General features: G+C 39.1%; 1 protein-coding gene across 1 annotated transcript in view; it reads left to right on the forward strand.

The window, feature by feature from the left end:
- Window positions 1–20,069, forward strand: part of LOC145771932 (actin-histidine N-methyltransferase-like) — a 58,614-nt gene that overhangs the window by 3,399 nt on the left and 35,146 nt on the right. The window lies entirely within an intron of this gene.

Raw genomic sequence — 20,069 nt, forward strand, 5'->3', positions numbered from 1 at the left:
AACTCACCGAATCGGACTCACCGAATAGTAGCAGACCCACATATTTTCGACAGTTAATCCACGCTCATTCTATTGCAAAATTAAATTATTGGCTGGAAGAAACCGGCGGCCAAACTTGGCCGACTGAGAAGGTAGCACTGGCGGTCATTTTAGCACTACTTAGCGGCCTGAATAATGTTTAAAAAAAAATTGGAGAAATGGGATAATTCATATATCCAAAAATATTCAAGTTTTGTCACTAATTTTTTGCACAATACTACCCCTAGTGGCGAAAAGAAAAATTGAAATATCTTAAAAACCACTCGTCATATTGTTATGGAACTTGCATGCACCCCCCCATTTTCATGGGTAAGGAATTTGATTTTAGCAATATTTTTGCAAAATATTACCACTAGAGGGCGGTAATTCTAATTTTGAACTATTTTTCTGTAAAAAGGCGATATTGTTGCATTTCTAGAGCTGTGCTATGTGAAGAATACAATTTCATGGCTTATGCACAACAAAATTTATTCAATTGTAAAGAAACTGCATCATGCAGGGTAGGCACTATATCAAATCCAAACAGGCAATGTGAGTCTTAGTTAACACAATTTCCGCAAAGGCAGTTGTGCATCTTCATTGTGTTGATAAACAACGTTTTCTAAGATTTAGTATCTTTCTTCGTTCCTCCTCCACCACTTGAATATAGTTTTGCGGATTTTTTTCTTGCTTTGCTAGATGAAGAAAGTCGGAGACCAGTTTTACCCCTCTGCTGAATGATTACAGACTCTGAGTGCACTTATGATACCATTAGCAGAAGCATAGCCATCATCTATTTCCCACTCTTTTGGGTGTTTGGCAAGAAAAGTTGAAATGTGCAAAAGTACAAAAAACATTTTGCTGCTGGCATTTGCATAGGAGCACAATGACAATGAGTTATCATTAACAATGTCTGGCAGCTCTGGCTTACTGTATCCATTACCGAACCTGTTTGTAACCTGGCCATGGAAACTTGCATTTAAATGCAGCAGAGTTCCAGCCAAAGCTTCCTTTTCATCCATAATGACTTGTTTGTCCCATAGAACTAAGGGGATCAGCTCCCTAGTTACATACCATGTGTGCCTACCTAAAGCTTTTAAAGCAGCAACACTGATAATTTTGTCTACTGCATCATAGCTTTTGATGTCACTTACCGGTTGCAAATCTTTTCGGGGTGCTGATGCGGCAATTGGACAGTTGAACCACCATCCATGTGCAAAAGTCAACAAATCGCTCTATGTTGTGTATTTGTGACTTGGAAATGATTTCTTGTGGTGGAAAGTCTTGCAGCATTACTATCTTATAGCAATATAGCTTAGGGTGGATCAAAAAAAATGAATTTTTGAGTTCAGCTTAGTGCATCTGCTAAAAGTTGCAGTTTGGGCTATCTTTTGCATTGGTACTTGAAAAAACATTTTTTGACCCCGTTTGACCCCTATCCAAGAGCTCTCTAGTGGCCGCCGAACCAAAATTCCTTAAATTGGCTATAATTTTTTTTCTAGTGGGCTCAGGCTAGTGGTTTTGGTGTCTATCCCCACTAAATCAAGTCTTGGGAAGTCATTTCTGCAATCTAAAATCATCTATGGGCTAGCAAAATGACATCAGAGCCCTTTTTCAGCAAAAATGCTTAAAAAATTGGAACTTTATTGGGTTTTTTTAGAAAAAGGGCAAAGAAAAACAAATTCATAATGCTGCTAAAGGCATTTTTGTTAATACACTGAAGCAAACATATAAAGCAAACAATTACCCTATAAAGTTTTGCAAAAATGCTGCCTTTGACTTGTGCATCCAATTATCCATAGCACAAAATGCATGACAACGGGTTCAGGCAAGATCAATCTGTGAGTGTTTTGTTGCTTAGTTCACCAACTTATGGCATGCATAACTTTTTTTGTACATAATTTATCTTGTGCAGAACTTCCAGCCAGCATGGTTTGTTGCTTGTGTATGTTTTGTTTGTCGTATCCAGGTTTACACCCGGTGGTTGAAGATTTAGATTAAGTGGACGGGAAGGCAAGGAAGCCAATCTTCGTGTCCACCTTCCGGCATGCCTTCAAGTGTCCTGCCACACACACAGCCGCATGCTCTTGAGTGGTGTCGAATCGGCACCCTTTCGATTGCCGTTCCAGTGTTCTCACCACTCGGCTATGCAGTGTTCTCACCACTCGGCTATGCAGTGTTCTCACCACTCGGCTATGCTTGTGTAGATCTTGTACAACTCTGAACATATGGCCTTTTTTTTCTTCAGACTTGGTTACTTTACTGGAGTGATAATTTGTTACCATTCCCAACGCTCGCTTATCTGCATCGTTTGTGACACGGAAGAAGCTGAGTTTCTGCTTGATAAAAGTAAAATTTTTATTTTGTTCCAATAGCCTTGGAGGAAAGTGCAAAAAGTCGGGGATGACCTCCAAGAGGGAAAATAAAGTAAATGAATCTGGACCAAACAAATCTTTTAAACTTTGCGTCTGTGGCTGTATAATAGGCTTAAGTAACTCTTTGGATTGGGAGGTTGTTCGAGTTCATTGATGCTGACTCCATTGATACTTAACCATAATTTGCGCAACAGATTTTTTTTTCAGTTATGGAAACTTCTTAGCTAAACAAGCTAAAGACTACAAGTCTCTCAGCCAGGTACCAAAGATGGTTGTCAAGCTTAGCCTGGAACAACTATGCCAATGGTTTAAACAATTTAGGATACTTGCCTGTGTTATGTTATGATCCATCATCAGTATGAAATCATTGCTGGGAGACTAACGTCAAAGGAACAGTGAACCATGGCTTAAAGTAGAAAATGCAAAGAAATACTGCTAACTCTTATTCTTTGCGGCTGCTCATGACTACAGGTTGCAGAAGCTTGGATTGGCACAGTTATCTGCTTTTTTCTCTGCTCTTTTCTTTTTCTGCTTGACTTTAGTGCTGATTTCGACTTCGAACCAGTACTAGTTAATACATTCCAGTTTCTTTTTAGTACAGTTATCACTTGTCAGTTGTTAAATAACCTTCATTTAAATAGCCTCTCCTGTTAAATTCGATACAGCAGTCAGATGCTTCAGATAAAGGGGTTACATGAGAAAGCTGAGACTTGTTTTTACTTGCAGAGGGGAGTTTTGCCAGATGGAAAATACTTCAAAATGAAAGCTCCAGGTACCTACCATCATGCTCGATGGATGACAAAAATAATATACACACTGAAGATAGCCTTGTTGAGAAACCAAAAGTCAAAATTAGTACTAAAGTTAAGCAGAAAAAGAAAAGAGCAGAGACAAAAGCAGATAGCTGTGCCAATCCAAGCTTCTGTAGTCTGTAGTGCTGAGCAGCTGCAAAGAATAACAGAGTTAACAGTCTGGTACACCCCTTCATTTTCTTTGAATTTTAACAGTCTTTCTTTGCATTTTCTACTTTAAGCCATGGCTTACTGCTCCTTTGACCTTTGAGTCACCCAGCAATGATTTAATGTTGATGATGGATCGTAACACGAGCAAGTATCCTAAATAGTTTAAACCATTGGCATAGTTGTTCCAGGCTAAGCTTGACAGCCATCTTTGGTACCTGGCAGAGAGACTTGTAGTCTTTAGCTTGTTTAGCTAAGAAGTTTCCATAACTGAAAAAAAATGTGCTGCGCAAATCATGGTTAAGTATCAATGGAGTCAGCATCAACGAACTCAAACAACCTCCCAATCCAAAGAGTTACTTAAGCCTATTATACAGCCACAGACGCAAAGTTTAAAAGATTTGTTTGGTCCAATTCATTTACTTTATTTTCCCTCTTGGAGGCCTTCCCCGACTTTTTGCACTTTCCTCCAAGGCTATTGGAACAAAATGAAAATTTTACTTCTATCAAGCAGAAACTCAGCTTCTTCCGTGTCACAAACGATGAAGATAAGTGAGCGTTGGGAATGGTAACAAATTATCACTCCGGTAAAGTAACCAAGTCTGAAGAAAAAAAAGGCCATATGTACAGAGTTGTAGGCTACAAGATCTACACAAGCAACAAACCATGCTGGCTGGAAGTTCTGCACAAGATAAATTATGTACAAAAAAAGTTATGCATGCCATAAGTTGGTGAACTAAGCAACAAAACACTCAGATTGATCTTGCCTGAACCCGTTGTCATGCATTTTGTGCTATGGATAATTGGATGCACAACTCAAAGGCAGCATTTTTGCAAAACTTCGTATGGTAATTGTTTGCTTTATATGTTTGCTTCAGTGTATTAACAAAAATGCCTTTAGCAGCATTATGGATTTGTTTTTCTTTGCCCTTTTTCTAAAAAAAAACAATAAATTTCCAACCTTTTTAAGCATTTTTGCTGAAAAAGATCTCTGATGTCATTTTGCTAGCCCATAGATGATTTTAGATTACAGAAATGACTTCCCAAGACTTGATTTAGTGGGGATAGACACCAAAATCACTAGCCTGAGCCCACTAGAAAAAAAATTATAGCCAATTTAAGGAATTTTGGTTCGGCGGCCACTAGAGAGCTCTTGGATAGGGGTCAAACGGGGTCAAAAAATATTTTTTCAAGTACCAATGCAAAAGATAGCCCAAACTGCAACTTTTGGCAGATGCACTAAGCTGAACTCAAAAATTCATTTTTTTTGATCCACCCTAATATAGCTGCTTTCCCATTCACCTTGCTCGATGGACTGCACCGCATTTCATGAAGTTGTACTGTCCACTGTTGATTCCAATGTACACCGCCATCAGGTCTGAAAGTTCTTTGTGATCACCCCTCTGATAATTTTGCATATCTCTCTCAAAATTTATAAGTGCTTTCACTTTTCTGCTTTGAGTTGTTACAAATTTTCCCAACTCTTGAGGAACTTTGGTATGCAATACAGCTGCAGCGTGTGGGGTTGCATCAAATCCTTTCTTCTGGAATCTTTTGAGGTCTTGACGTTTCGATGGAGATCTTGACGTTTCGACTTTCAGGGCTTCCCACACATGAGAAAGTATAACTTCTCCAGTATGTTTTCTGCATGCTAGGCAGAGAAGTGGTTTGTCTAGCTTTATTTGAAGAAAAATGCATGCAGCAGAGAGATGGCTAAGGATGGAAAAAGTTTTGGGTGTTGCTGTTTTAAATTTTTCTTTTTTTTCATTCCATCTCTCTGCTGCATGCATTTCTCTTCAAATAAAGCTAGACAAACCACTTCTCTGCCTAGCATGCAGGAAACATATTGGAAAATGTGGTGCAGTCCATCGAGCAAGATGGATGGGAAAGCAGCTATATTGCTACAAGATGGTAATGCTGCAAGACTTTCTACCATAAAGAATCATTTCCAAGTCACAAATACAAAAATTAGAGTGATTTGTTGACTTTTGTATTTAACGAATGGTTGGTTCAACTGTCCAATTGCTGCATCAGCACCCCGAGAAAATTAGCAACTGGTAAGTGACATCAAAAGCTATGATGCACTTGATGCAGTAGACAAAATTATCAGTGTGCTGCTTTAAAAGCTTTAGGTAGGCATACAATATACATGGTATGTAACTAGGGAGCTGATCCACTTAGTTCTATGGGATAAACAAGTCATTATGGATGAAAAGGAAGCTTTGGCTGAAACTCTGCTGCATTTAAATGCAAGTCTCCATGGCCAGGTTACAAACAGGTTCGGTAATGGATACAGTAAGCCAGAGCTGCCAGACTTTGTTAATGATAACTCATTGTCATTGTCATTGTGCTCCTATGCAAATGCCAGCAGCAAAATGTTTTTTGTACTTTTGCACATTTCAACAACTTTTCTTGCCAAACACCCGAAAGAGTGGGAAATAGATGATGGCTATGCTTCTGCTAATCATATCATAAGTGCACTCAGGGTCTGTAATCATTCAGCAGAAGGGTAAAACTGCGGAATGGCCCGTTTCGGCGAGTCCGATTCGGCGAGTCCGATTCGACTAGTCCGATTCGACCAGTCCGATTCGGCGAGTTCCCTATTCGGCGAGTGCCCTATTCGGCGAGTTTTTGAACATTTTGAAAGGAAATTATCGGGTACCGTAGCCTAATTACAATTGCCGTTTTTACACCGTTTTATTGTCGCTAAACGTTGAAATCGTGCAGAAAGGAATAAAATAAAATGTTTGAACTATTAAATTAAAATTCGTCATGTCAGTTCAGTTATTTTTATTTTTGACCATCATATCAAAAACAATACACGTCAACATAGCAAAGGTAGAAGTGACAAAACGCAAACGTTAAAACGTGCTTGAATTCGTCATGTCAGTTCAGTTATTTTTATTTTTGACCATCATATCAAAAACAATACACGTCAACATAGCAAAGGTAGAAGCGACAAAACGCGAACGTTAAAACGTGCTTGAATTCGTCATGTCAGTTCAGTTGTTTTTATTAATTTCTGATCATGATATCAAAAACAATTCACGTCAACGTAGCAAAGGTGTAGAAAAAGGTAGAAGCGACAAAACGCGAACGTTAAAACGTGCTTGTGACCGAAGTAAGTTATTGAGTTGAAAGAAATTTAGCAAGGTTGCATCACCTTCAGAAAAATTTAAGATATGAAGGAAAAATAAAACAAAGAAAATGTTAGAAAAAAAAAAATGTTTATGTCTATAAGTTAGTACTTTTGAATAGTTAAAATCATAGGCGCCTAACTATTTTTTTGGCCGTGGGGGCGAAAGCGTGTTTCATCAGCAGCAACGTAAATTCAGCGAAATGTCACGCAGATGGATGACGTAATTATGTCGTCACACTAGGATTGCTTTTATTGCCACACTCGGAGTTGTCGCTACGTTCGACCTGCCGTTAATTATTATAAACAAAGCTCGACCAAAACACATGCGTCTGCGTTGGCTAGCGGTTGATGGACTGCGACTCTTTAAGCTAAGCACAACATAAAGTTTAGCAACGAACTAGATTTATTAGCATGAAACAAGAGACGAAAAGGTTTACTAAAAGGTATACTGTAAATGGAATGAAAGTACTAACTTGATCATATGCTTGAAAATATACCTGTTGAAAGCAAAATCATTCATGTTTACATCAATTCAACCGCACGTCACCTTTAATAAATTTAAAAGTTGCTGACATCCGTAAACAGCCCTTGAAAAATAGTTACAGAGAGACGTTTGATTAAGTTTACGACTTGACATTGCTCCCTTTTCACTACAATATCGCAACTTATGGCTGACCAGCTTTCAAGTTCCAATTCGCTGTAATACGCCCGTTTTCGTGTTGCAGATGAAACAAAAGATGCGCATATTTCCCGCCTTTGATCGGGTTTCCATGGCAACGGACGTGTGTGCGCCATGCAGTTTGCGCGAGTCCGTTGTTGTGTTGATTATGCCGCTTGTGTGACTGTGAGCAGTGCGGTTTGTACCAGCCCTTGTTACGTTGGTTAGTGGTAACCTCGGGCCGAGACTTCAAGTTCATTTTCATAGCAACCGATTCACTGCGGCGACAATTCTCTGCAGAGGTTTCGACTTTCGAAAGCGACAGCGAGGCTGTTTGCAAGCGCATTAAGTTAAACGCACGCTGCGTCAACGTAGCAAATTATGTTGTTTTTGGGTGCATTCAACATCTGATGACATTGAATCGACGCAAAATGGTAGATTTTTGCTATGTCACTGGCAGCAAAATCAGTCATTTTTACATTGATTCAACGTCTGCAGACGTTAAATCAACGTAAAAATGACAGATTTTTTTGTCTGGGGTGGGATTGTAGCATCGCTACTCGTTCTAGTGATTATTTACTGCGAAGCTGTTGCGGTTTGCATTTAAAAATGTTTTCCTGCTGCCGATCGCTAGTTCATCTATTGTTTTATGTATCAATGCCGCATAAAAAGTTGCTCCCACGCGGAAATATGCGTGGGGGCCTGGTCCCCACGGCTTAGGCGCCTATGGTTAAAATGATTAGTTTGGATCATGTGTGACCTACACTCCTACAGCTTAGATTGAAAGGAAATTATTGGGTAGGCTACCGTAGCCTAGTTATCCCGACCAGCAAATATTTGTTCCAAGAACCCAGTTAGCCTAACAGTTCATTTTTACATTGTAGTAACAGAATGAAAAGGCTAGCCAAGTGTGTAGCCTATCGTTTTAACGTCGCTAAACGTTGAAATCGTGTAGAAAAGGGTGCTTTTGCTGACTAGGATACGTTGAAACTGAGAAACATTCACAGAAGCCCTACGATACATTGCATTTTTAAGATAATGTATTCAGACGTTGCATCAATGTACAAATGAAATGTTATGCTAAATGGGTTCTTGGAACAAAGCGTAGGGCTTCTGTGAATGTTTCTCAGTTTCAAAGTATCCTAGTCAGCAAAAGCTCCCTTTTCTACACGATTTCAACGTTTAGCGACGTTAACACGATAGGCCACACATTTGTTTAGCCTTTTCATTCTGTTACTACAATGTAAAAATGAACTGTGTTCTTGGAACAAATTTTTGCTGCTCGAGATAACTAGGCTACGGTACTCGATAACTTCCTTTCAATCCAAGCTGTAGGCCACACATTTGTTGGTCCAAACTAATCGTTTTAACTATTTAAAAGTACTAACTTATAGACATAAACATGATCTATTTTTTTTTTGTAACATTTTCTTTGTTTTATTTTCCCTTCATATCTTAAATTTTTCTGAAAGTGTTGCGACCGTGCCAAATTTCTTTCAACTCAATAACTTACTTCGGTCACAAGCACGTTTTAACGTTCGCGTTTTGTCGCTTCTACCTTTTTCTACACCTTTGCTGTGTTGACGTGTATTGTTTTTGATATCATGATCAGAAATAAAAACAACTGAACTGACATGACGATTTCAAGCACGTTTAAACGTTCGCGTTTTGTCGCTTTTACCTTTGCTATGTTGACGTGTATTGTTTTTGATATGATGGTCAGAAATAAAAACAACTGAACTGACATGACGAATTTTAATTTAATATTTCAAACATTTTATTTTATTCCTTTCTGCACGATTTCAACGTTTAGCGACGTTAAAACAATGTAAAAACGGCAATTATAATTAGGCTACGGTACCCGATAATTTCCTTTCAAAAATTTCAAAAACTCGCCGAATAGGGCACTCGCCGAAAAGGGCTTTCGCCGAATAGGGAACTCGCCGAATCGGACTAGTCGAATCGGACTCGCCGAATCGAACTCGCCGAATAGTAGCAGACCCGTAAAACTGGTACTGTATCCGACTTTCTTCATCTAGCAAAGCAAGAAAAAAATCCGCAAAACTATATTCAAGTGGTGGAGGAGGAACGAAGAAAGATACTAAATCTTGGAAAATGTTGTTTATTAACACAATGAAGATGCACAACTGCTTTTGTGGAAATTGTGTTAACTAAGACTTACATTGCCTGTTTGGATTTGATATAGTGCCTGCCCTGCATGATGCAGTTTCTTTACAATTGAATAAATTTTGTTGTGCATAAGCCATGAAATTGTATTCTTCACATAGCACAGCTCAAGAAATGCAACAATATCGCTTTTTTACAGAAAAATAGTTTAAAATTAGAATTACCGCCCTCTAGTGGTAATATTTTGCAAAAATATTGCTAAAATCAAATTCCTTACCCATGAAAATGGGGGGGTGCATGCAAGTTCCATAACAATATGACGAGTGGTTTTTAAGATATTTCAATTTTTCTTTTCGCCACTAGGGGCAGTATTGTGCAAAAAATTAGTGACAAAACTTGAATATTTTTGGATATACTTATCCCATTTCTCCAATTTTTTTAAACATTATTCAGAACATCAAAGAGCATCTTTTAAATATACCCCCAATATTGCAAAACTTATACACTGCCCTCTAGTGGCAAAAAACATGAAAAAAATCAAAAAGTGGGCCTCAAAATGGCCTCGGCGGTGGAGGTAAACGTCGATGAAAATTTCTGAAACTTTATATTTGTGATCTACTGATCTAAACACAGTACCACAAAAAAGGTAAGCATGGTGAAACCAAGATTTAAATTTCATGGGGCGCCTGCAACACCCTAATATATATATTATATATAGTAGCAGAGATGTACGTATGCGCCGCAAATTCTACGCCGCATACATGCGGCGTAGACTTTTTGTTTGCGCTAACGCTTGCGGCCACATTTTTTTGGATAGTTTGCGCTTAAGGATGCGCCGTAAAGTTTTCGCGGTTTTTTAGCGCATAGCGTCAACGCATACTTTTTAATGTCTTAGTTGTTGTTTGCAATTTTTTTTGTCAAACTGCGAAATGTTGACGTCTTGCAATTGCCCATTGTTCTAGTGTTGTGTCACAGTGTCATCTATTGTTCAGTCAGCTGGAGTTTGTTTGTATATCGCACTACTGCCTTTGACGCTAGAGTCCCACGTGGAGACTGAAGTCTTGCAGAAAAAAAGAAAGAATTAGTTAAAACAACTTAGGCCTACTAAGAAATTACTTAGTAAATTACGGGTCAGAACAGGAATGTAATGTAAGCAAGCAAGTAGGTAGGTTGTAGCCTAATGTCGCTCCATGTAAAATGTAAACAATGACTTGGCTTCGTAGTGTGAAGTTTTTTTTAGTCAAGCAGTGTTGAAGGCGTTTGTAAGCAATTGTGAGCACTTTAATTTATATTAGTTAAGTCTTGCATTTTGGGGCAAATCAGAAACTTCTCAGGCAATGAGCAGTGCAGCCTATGTATCTAAACAAACTCAAATATTTGGTCTCCGACCGTGATTGCTTGCATGATGTTGTACTCTGTATGTTATATGTAGTACATTACTTTGCCTTTGCCGGTCATTCTTGTTGTAGGCTATGTAGCGTAGTAATGTGTAGGCCTACATACAGTAGGCTATCAAGCTAAGGTAATTTTTACTTGACAATTTATACAGTCTGTTGCGTAAGTATGTAATTATATATGTTTTGTAACTTGATGAGCAGTTTAGCAAAACATGCATCCAGGGGCCAATTGTGAGAGGCTTTTGAGTAGCCTACTGCTAATAACACTAGTAATGCTAACTATCCCTGAATGCTAATAACAAAGAGTTGTGCAGTTCAGAACCTAAACTTGCTTGTGTCTGGCAGTTTTGTCTTTCATTAACCCACTTTTTAAAAATCTTATCAAAAAAAAGCATAGAGCTTACTGAGAGAATTATGGCATTACAAGCAACATTAGTCTTATTCAAACGGAATCATTTTAAAAATAGTGTTTTTTATAATGGATTTTTAGGGAGCGACAGTTAGTATATTACTAGGAGCGACAGTTAGTATAATACTAGAATTTTCTTGATAGGCATATGCTACAGTTTCTTACACTACACTATTGTATTCAGGGAATAACTTACGGTAATACTAATCTCCAAGTGCAATGGAGCATGATAATACAAATCCATGGCCCTACATGGAAAAGTATTTTAAGCTCTCTTCTTCGAAAGGCAAAAACTTATATTTTCAATGCCAGATGTGCCTTTCGGCCAAAAAGATAATTTCTTGTAACGAGAAGTCGCGCAGTGGCTTGAAAAGTGTGTTGTTTCAAGTGGTTTATACCGTGTGAATGTTTGGCACCTAGCAAACAAAATGAGTTTGCGCTAGAGTATGCGCTAACGCTGACGCCGCCAACTTTTTTTACAAGTTGCGTTGACGCATACGGCGTATAGTTTTTCGAACGTTTGCGTTTGCGCTGACGGCGTCAATATTTTTTGTATGCGCGTACATCACTGTATAGTAGGCTATTATATAGAAATGTACCGTTATATCGATATCGGCCACTTATGGAGTATTGAACTTCACGATAAACCGTGACTCCGCAAAGCAACTAGATAAATTATATAAGTCACCAACGGTCCGAACGGCTAAACTTTTGCTACCATCGCCCACTTCGGCCATCGCCCACATTGTCTGTCACCAACAGCCTAACTTGGTCTCGCCTAAGTGGGTTTTGCCCAGATGTCATGTTCCGACTTTGGGTGTAGTGCGTTTATCTTAGAAGTGTATTGATTTGGGACTCGAGGTCTTATTGGTATCGGGCCTTAATGATCTTCTTAACGGTCATTCTATTTGTCGAATAATTTTTGTAGAAAATATAATACTTGGTTTAAATTTTTTTATTGTATTTTCTATTATGAAAGTCTATTTAGAGAGTTTATGCAAACCAAATGTTTATTATTTTTTCAAAAACTTCAATTAGGATGTCTGTTTCTTTACTTTATATCCCAGTCCCCATCCTCATTCATGGTGGTTTTTTATTATTAGACAGTTAGACACTCGGCTACATCAGGGGTCGGCAACCTTTCGTATGCAGTGTGCCTGTTTATGAATAATATCAAAATATCAACAACTTGCATGCCAAACATTGTTGTATGTTTGGTTTTGTACTGGCAACTATCTGATATTAAAATTACGGAATGGCCCGTTTCGGTGAGTCCGATTTGGTGAGTTCGATCCCTTAACGGGGAATTTTTTCAATTTTTTTTTTTAATTATCGGGTACCGTAGCCTAATTATCATTGCCGTTTCAGGGTTAGGGTTAGAGGTTAGAAACTCACCGAATCAGACTCACCGAATCGGACTCACCGAATCGGACTCACCGAATAGTAGCAGACCCTTAAAATTAAACAGTAAAGTTGACTGAGTTAACAGACAAGAAACAAATTTGTTTTATTAACTTTATTGGAAGACATCGAATGCAGTCATAAGAGTCACTTTTTAATGAGATCCTTGTCCTTGCTTTTTCTTTCTCAGCTCTGTAGTATTAGGATTATATTTGGACACCTTAAGTAGAACACATGCTTCCGAATGATCTTCCGTAAGTCGGCTGCGATGTGGACTGAGAATAAAATTCATGTGCGAAAATATTTGTTCACACAAATAAGTGGAGCCATATGCAGATAGTAAAGCTATTGACATCTTCTTGAGACAGCTAAATTTCTTCGGCAAAGATTCCCAGCACGTCAAAATGCTTGTTTGTTTGTTTTCAATCGTTTCCAGTGATTTCCGCAATTCGTTAAGGTGGGTGGTGACATCTGCAAGAAGCATTAGTTTTACAAGCCACTTTTTATCCTCCAGTTCAGGGTAGACCTTGCCTTTCCCTGCCAAAAAGACCCTTATCTCGACTAGACATTTAACAAACCTCAAGAGAACCTTACCGCGACTTAACCACCTGACACTGCAGTGCATGGGGCACATCATGGTATGCACTGTTCATCTCTTCAAGCAAAGATCGAAACTGTAGGTGTGTTGTAGCAGAGCGTGGTTGCACTTTTTTAAGGTGCTATTACGTGCGCATCAAATCATTTGACGTGCCATGAAAAATCATTTCGCGTGCCACAAGTGGCACGCGTGCCAGGCGTTGCCGACCCCTGCACTACATGGACACTACTATTATGATACAACAACAGTGAGGTAGGTGTGTGGTACAAGTAGCACCTTTGAACCCTGGGCAGTCGCCATGGATTGTTACACCATGGGTCTCGGGGAACACTGGTCTTGATCACACACCAAACTAACAAGTGGGTCCACGTCCCACCTCATGGGCAACAACCTCGACTGGTTGGCTAAAACTTGTTAGAAATCCTGCTGCCTTGCAGGAAATACTTTTTTAAGTAAAGGCTAGGCCCACTGCCAATAACTGTGGTTAGCGTCAGGAAGGGCATCCGGCTGGAAAATCTATGCTCCAAAATATTATTTAAATGCAGCAAAAGCTAAAAATGGCCCCTAGTCCCCAGCAGCCCTTAGATGGGCAAGGGGTGCAAAGAATCTCTGGGTTCCGAGAAAACAAAAAAAACATTGAAAAAAGATTATGGTGTTAGAATCGGATGCTGGAATGTGGGAAGTTTGTGTGGTAAAGGAACTGAAATATGTGAAGAACTAAGAAAACGAAGGGTGGATATATGTGGCTTAGAGGAAGTAAGATGGAGGGGACAGTCAGCGTGGTTTTTAGGTGCCAATGGGAGGAGATATAAGATATGGTGGTCAGGAAATAACACAGGAATCGGTGGTGTTGGTTTCTTGGTAGAAGAGAAATTATGTGAGAAAGTAATAGAAGTTAGAAGAAGGAGTGACAGAGTGATGACAATGGTACTTGCTTTTGAAGAGGAGGTAGTGAGGCTAATCTGTGCATATGCACCTCAAAGTGGTAGGGATTACTTGGAAAAGGAAAGTTTTTATGATGTTTTGGCAGAGGAATGGGATTTACGGAGTTCAAAAGAGTTGGTGTTTGGATTAGGAGATTTTAATGGGCATGTTGGAAAACAAGCAAATGGGTTCGAGGGCATTCATGGAGGGTATGGTTTTGGGGAGAGAAACATGGAAGGAAGAATGCTACTTGAATTTTGTGATGAAAGGAAACTTTGTATTGCCAACACATGGTTTAAAAAGAAAGAGAAAAGGAAGGTGACTTACAGCTCAGGAGGACATGAGTCGGAAATTGATTTTATTGTGGTTGGGCAGGAACAGAAAAAGTACTTGAAGAATGTGAAAGTATTTCCATGGGAGTTGCAGCATAGACTAGTAGTAGGAGACTTAAATATGAAAAAAGTGAAGGAAATTGTGAAGAAAGAACGAGTTTTTGTGAGAAATGTGTGGAAACTGGAGGAAAAAGAAACGAGAATTAAGTTTATGAAAAGAGCAAAAGAGCTGGTAAACATGAGTGCGCAGGACTTGTGGGCTTCATTTCAGAAAGGTGTCCTAGCAGCATGTGATGAAGTATGTGGGAAAAGAAAGTGAGGAAGGATCGTGGAGACACATGGTGGTGGGGTGAGGAGGTGAAGCATGCGATTTCACAGAAAAGAGATGCATACAAGCAGTGGCGCAAAAATGGGTCAGAAGAGAATAAAAAGAAGTATAAGAGTATGAAAAAGAAGACAAAGAGGGTTGTTGCAAGAGCTATGAAGAATGGTGCTGAGGAGGAACTTAATAAAATGGGGGAAAGCCAAAACAAAGTATTCAGACTCATAAAGCAAATGAAAAAGGATGGGAAAGATATTGTAGGGGGAAGATGTATAAGGAGTGGAGATGGGAAGTTGCATTTCAGCCCGGAAAGCAGAGGAGAAGTGTGGAAGGAACATATGGAAAATGTTATGAATAAGGAGAATGTATGGGATCATATGACAGAGGTTGATTTGGTGGAGGGTCCAGTGGGAAAGGTTACTCGTGATGAAGTGGTGGAGGCAATGGGACAAATGAAACTGCATAAAGCAGCCGGTCCATCAGAAGTGAGCGTAGAGAGGATAAAAGCAAGTGGAGCGTTGAGAATTGAAGTAATGCTACAACTTAGCCAAAGGGTATTAGATGGCAAGGGAATGCCGGAGGAGTGAAAGCATAGTATTGTTGTTCCACTGTTCAAGAGAAAAGGGGATGTGAGAAGTTGCAGTGCATATAGAGGTGTAAAACTACTAGAGCATGGAATGAAAGTTGTGGAGCGAATACTAGAAAAGAGGTTAAGAACATTGGTGAAATTAAATGATATGCAGTTTGGATTTATGCCAGGAAAAGGTACAGTGGATGCTCTGTTTTGAGAAGAATGCAGGAGGAATACCGAGAGAAGCAGAGAAAACTATATATGTGTTTCGTCGACTTAGAAAAGGCATTTGACAGAGTACCAAGGAAAATGATGGAATGGGCAATGAGGAAAAGAGGTATACCGGAGGTATTAGTGAGAGCTGTGATGTCTATGTATGAGGATGCAAGAACAAAAGTGAGAGTTGGATCAAATTATTCAAACGAGTTTTCTGTGAAGGTTGGTGTACACCAGGGATCAGTTTTGTCACCTCTGATATTTGCTATTGTGGTTAACGTTGTAACTGAAGGAGTGAGGGAGGGCTTATTGAGTGAAATTTTGTATGCAGACGACCTGGTCTTGACAAGTAATAGTATGGAGGGAATGGAGAGAAAGTTTGAGAAATGGAAAGAAGCATTTGAAACCAAGGGTATGAAGGTGAATCTTGAAAAAACAAAAGTGATGGTGAGTGGAGCAGAAGGAACAGTTGTTGAGAGCAAAGTAGATCCCTGTGGAATATGTGGCAAGAGAGTGATGAGAAATTCAATGCAATGTAAGGAATGTGGAAAGTGGGTACATGCAAGATGTGCTAATGTCAAGAGAGCCGCAACAAGATTGGCGAAGTGTTTTGTTTGTGGGAAATGCAGTAAAGGAAGGAATGAAGTGGAAGGCCATGATGATGAGTTCTGCCATGGCATCGAAACAGTGACAGACTTCTGTTATCTGGGTGATCGGATAAATGGAAGTGGTGGATGTGAAGCAGCGGTGACAACAAGGGCAAGATTGGGCTGGGCAAAGTTCAGGGAATGTGGGGAAATGTTGCATGGCAGAAAATTTTCACTAAGGATGAAAGGAAAAGTATATTGGAGCTGTGTGCGGCCTGCAATGCTATATGGTAGCGAGACATGGGTATTGAGAGAGAGTGAACTGGCAATCCTGAGAAGAACGGAAAGGTCAATGGTGAGAGCAATGTGTGGGGTGAAAACGAGAAAGGAAAAAAGGACTGAAGAATTGTTGGATATGCTAGAAATGAGAGAGACCATAGACCAACTGGCAAGGGCAAATAGAGTAAGATGGTATGGACATGTGATAAGGAGGGAGGAAGGAAGTTTTCTTAAAAAGGCACTAGATCTAAAGGTGGATGGGAAGAGGAAATGCGGTCGTCCAAGAAGAACGTGGAAACAACAAGTGAAGGATGAGTTTAAAAAAGTCGGACTGAAGGAGGAAGATGCAAGGGACAGGGTGAAATGGAGAAAAGGGATTAAGACAATTGCTGTGCGGAAACAATCGGCCACCCCCACTAGTGGGGACGAAAATTATTGAAGTTTGGAGAGTGTAAAGATGAAGCCCGAACCATCTTTACACCCTCTAAACCTCAATAATATCACATTTATTTGGTGTCAGTCTCATGGGGGTTAATTATCAACTAGTATAGATTAATGATATGCGAAATGGTAGTTTTGTGATTATTGGTTTGGGAGATAGCGGATATCAAAAATTGATAAATATTTTTCAAATGTAGAAAATTTCAATTTTTGAAAGGTTCTATATCTAAAACTAATTTAAAATTAGCAATTTTGGTGGTAGATATGAAAACTAGGACTGCTTCTTACTCAGAATACCAAATTTCAGCATTGTAAATGCTTTACATTAAAAGTTATGAAGACCCAAACATGGAGGAAAATGTACATGCGAACGCATTTTGAGGGACCTTGGTGACTTTGAAGGGCTGCAATTTCTAAATATCTTGAGATAATAAGCTGAAATTTTTTTTGTGTTCATTATACATCAATATGAAACTTTAGCGTGAATTTCAAGAAAATCTAAGAGGGTTGAGCTTTCACACCCTTTGAGTTGATATGGAATTCCCCATTTGTGTATTATGTACATCTTTCAAAGTCGGTAGCAACCTTAAAAATGCTTTCAATTACCCTAAAATTTTGACAGGATTATTTTTTCAAGTATTGACATGATACAAGAGGGTGCCCCATTGAATTAAAAAAAAAAAATTTATGAATCACCCTAATGTACATACATAGCTTACAGTTGAATTGCCCGCAGTAACAACTATTGCTCAATCAGCTGATTGTTAGTCTATACCAGTGGTTCTCAAACGGTGTGCCCGGGCGCACTGGTGCGCCCCAGAGGTTATCTAGGTGTGCCCAACAGCATTCCTAAAAAAGTATTCTAATAAGAAAAACAAAAAGAATAGTTACCATATTAGATCAATTTTCTTATCTGCTCCTTCCGTTTAACATCATTATTACGATAATTTCAGGCACGGTCGCAGACATTCGGTAAAACTTGTATTTGTTGCTCACAATAGCAATTGTCTATGTGTGTTTTTTGCTGTTGGAGTAGATTCAGACTGTAATTGTAAAGCAGAAAGAAATTGCTAGTTGCTGAGTTAGTGTTCATAGAAAAGGTGGTAGAGATGTTAATAGTAGTGTACTGTAGGTAGTCACTAATGAAGTATAGTAGTAAATAACTGTAATGCGGATTTTATAGTTAAGAATAAATTTCGTTGATGTAAATATCTTTTTTTTTAGAAAAATTTACTCTTACATATTGACTTAATTATGACATTTTAGTGCATTTTTATATAAAGTGTGCCCAGAATTATTTGTAGTATTGTAAGTGCGCTTAGACTGTAAAAAGTTTGAGAACCACTGGTCTATACAGTAGTGACGTAGACTATATAGTCGCACGCTTTGCTGCTCACGCCCATTCCCGTTTTGAAGGCTCTGACAAAAGCTGCTGATTAGACCGCAATGGGGCAAAATTTTATTGAAAATGGTTTTATCTTATGGTAGCATGTTAAACACAGAGAACGTGTACAATCGCCAAGTCAGGTTTTTCCTTTAGTATCCCTGTAAGATTAGATTGATTGAATCTTCAAGAAGGGATAATGAATTTTTACAAATAAATTATGCAAATTCAATGCTGTTTAATGGGTTTATACACTACAGGGTAGAGTGGTTCAAAAAAATACAAGTTTCTTGGAATCTTCCTCCACAAGGCTAAACAATGTAAACATGTGCCATTTCCCAATAGAAGTGCCCTTGCAAAAAGTTAGAGTGATTGGAGATCATTTGAAGGTCAATCAGATTTTCACTTTTTTACCATATTCTGCCTATGTCAAACTCTATCACACACAGGCCGATATTGTGTGCAAGACTTACAGAGGGAGGAATGCTCCCTATTATCTCGAAAACCACAGCAGAGAATGAGCTAGACATATATATGATGCAGAATTAAACTTAGTGTGTATGTAAACAGCATTTATTAACTTAACACCCAACAAAGCAAAAATCTTATTTCCATACTAAACTATCGGCAATTTGACATCTACCATTATTATTGAAAAATGTTCACTCGAAACCGGCAGTAGTCTCATCAGTCATCTCATCACCAATCATTTTCATAGGTTACCGTATTTTACGGACCATAAGGCGCACCGGACTATAAGGCGCACTGTCAATAAATTGCTTTGATTAGTTTTTTGTTCATACATAAGGCGCACCGGACTATAAGGCGCACTGGACCATAAGGCACACCGGACCATATATAATGGCATATCGGTACTGGTTTTGAGTGTAGGCAATAAAGCACTACCGCACTTGATCCATACATAAGGCGCATCGGACCATAAGGCACACGATCAATTTATGAGGAAAAGTGCGCCTTATGGTCCGTAAAATACGGTAAATAAGTTTAAACATAATACAATTTTTTATTTATCACAAAGAGACATCCATCAATATCACAACAAATGAATTAAAATACAATGTTAGCGTCAAGGACTGTGATGTTAAATCAGATATGACATTCGGCCACTGTTTTCATCACAGTCTCATTTCCGGCTTTGTTGAGATTAAGGGTTGCTTTGGTTGGCACCGGAAACCTTTTCCTATGGGTGCTTACTAATTGCAGTAGGTACTGTTCTGAGTCTCATCTTTGGTTAGAACTGAATCAGTGCAATTCCTCGCTCGGCTGTGTCATTAACCACTTTCAGGAGACTGACACTGGCTTTAAATTTATGGTATGCTGGGTCTGATGCCCAGAGGTATGGGCATGGGGGAATTGGCAAGAAATGCTCCTGCTTCTTTGATACCATTTGTGCACAGCAGATCAAATAGCTGTAGTGACCAACTTGTTATAAATGGCTCTATTGGAGATTGATGGTCGAATCTTGTCCCACCCAACCGCTTCAGAATTTTTGGATGTGGTGGTCATGCCAAGTTTGTCACCATTGCTGTTTTGGTTATCATCAACACGATCATCAAACAGAGCAAGATGCTCAGAAAAATATTACAAGTTACGATGGAGGGCCTTCAGAGCTGCTTTCTTGATGTGACATATTGGGTAGTGGTGAAGGAGGTCGAGAACTAAGTCGTTATTGGGAGCTCTTGTAGCTAATGGAGCCTCGTGCCAGTACCGTGCATAAACAAGAGCCACAAAGAGACAAAACTGGGATAAACCAATGATCTCTTTAATGGTAAGTTTGAACTGGTCCCGGAACAAAAATATCTTTAGGGAGTAGATGGCCTTTGCCATCCACCTTGCACTGTGCATTACAAGTTTTGCCTTTGAATATCTTTGAACAGAAGAATAAATTGAATTGAAAAATAAGGTGTTTTT

The sequence above is a fragment of the Aplidium turbinatum genome, chromosome 1 (genome assembly GCF_918807975.1).
Source record: "Aplidium turbinatum chromosome 1, kaAplTurb1.1, whole genome shotgun sequence".
In the NCBI taxonomy this organism is placed as follows: Eukaryota; Metazoa; Chordata; class Ascidiacea; order Aplousobranchia; family Polyclinidae; genus Aplidium; species Aplidium turbinatum.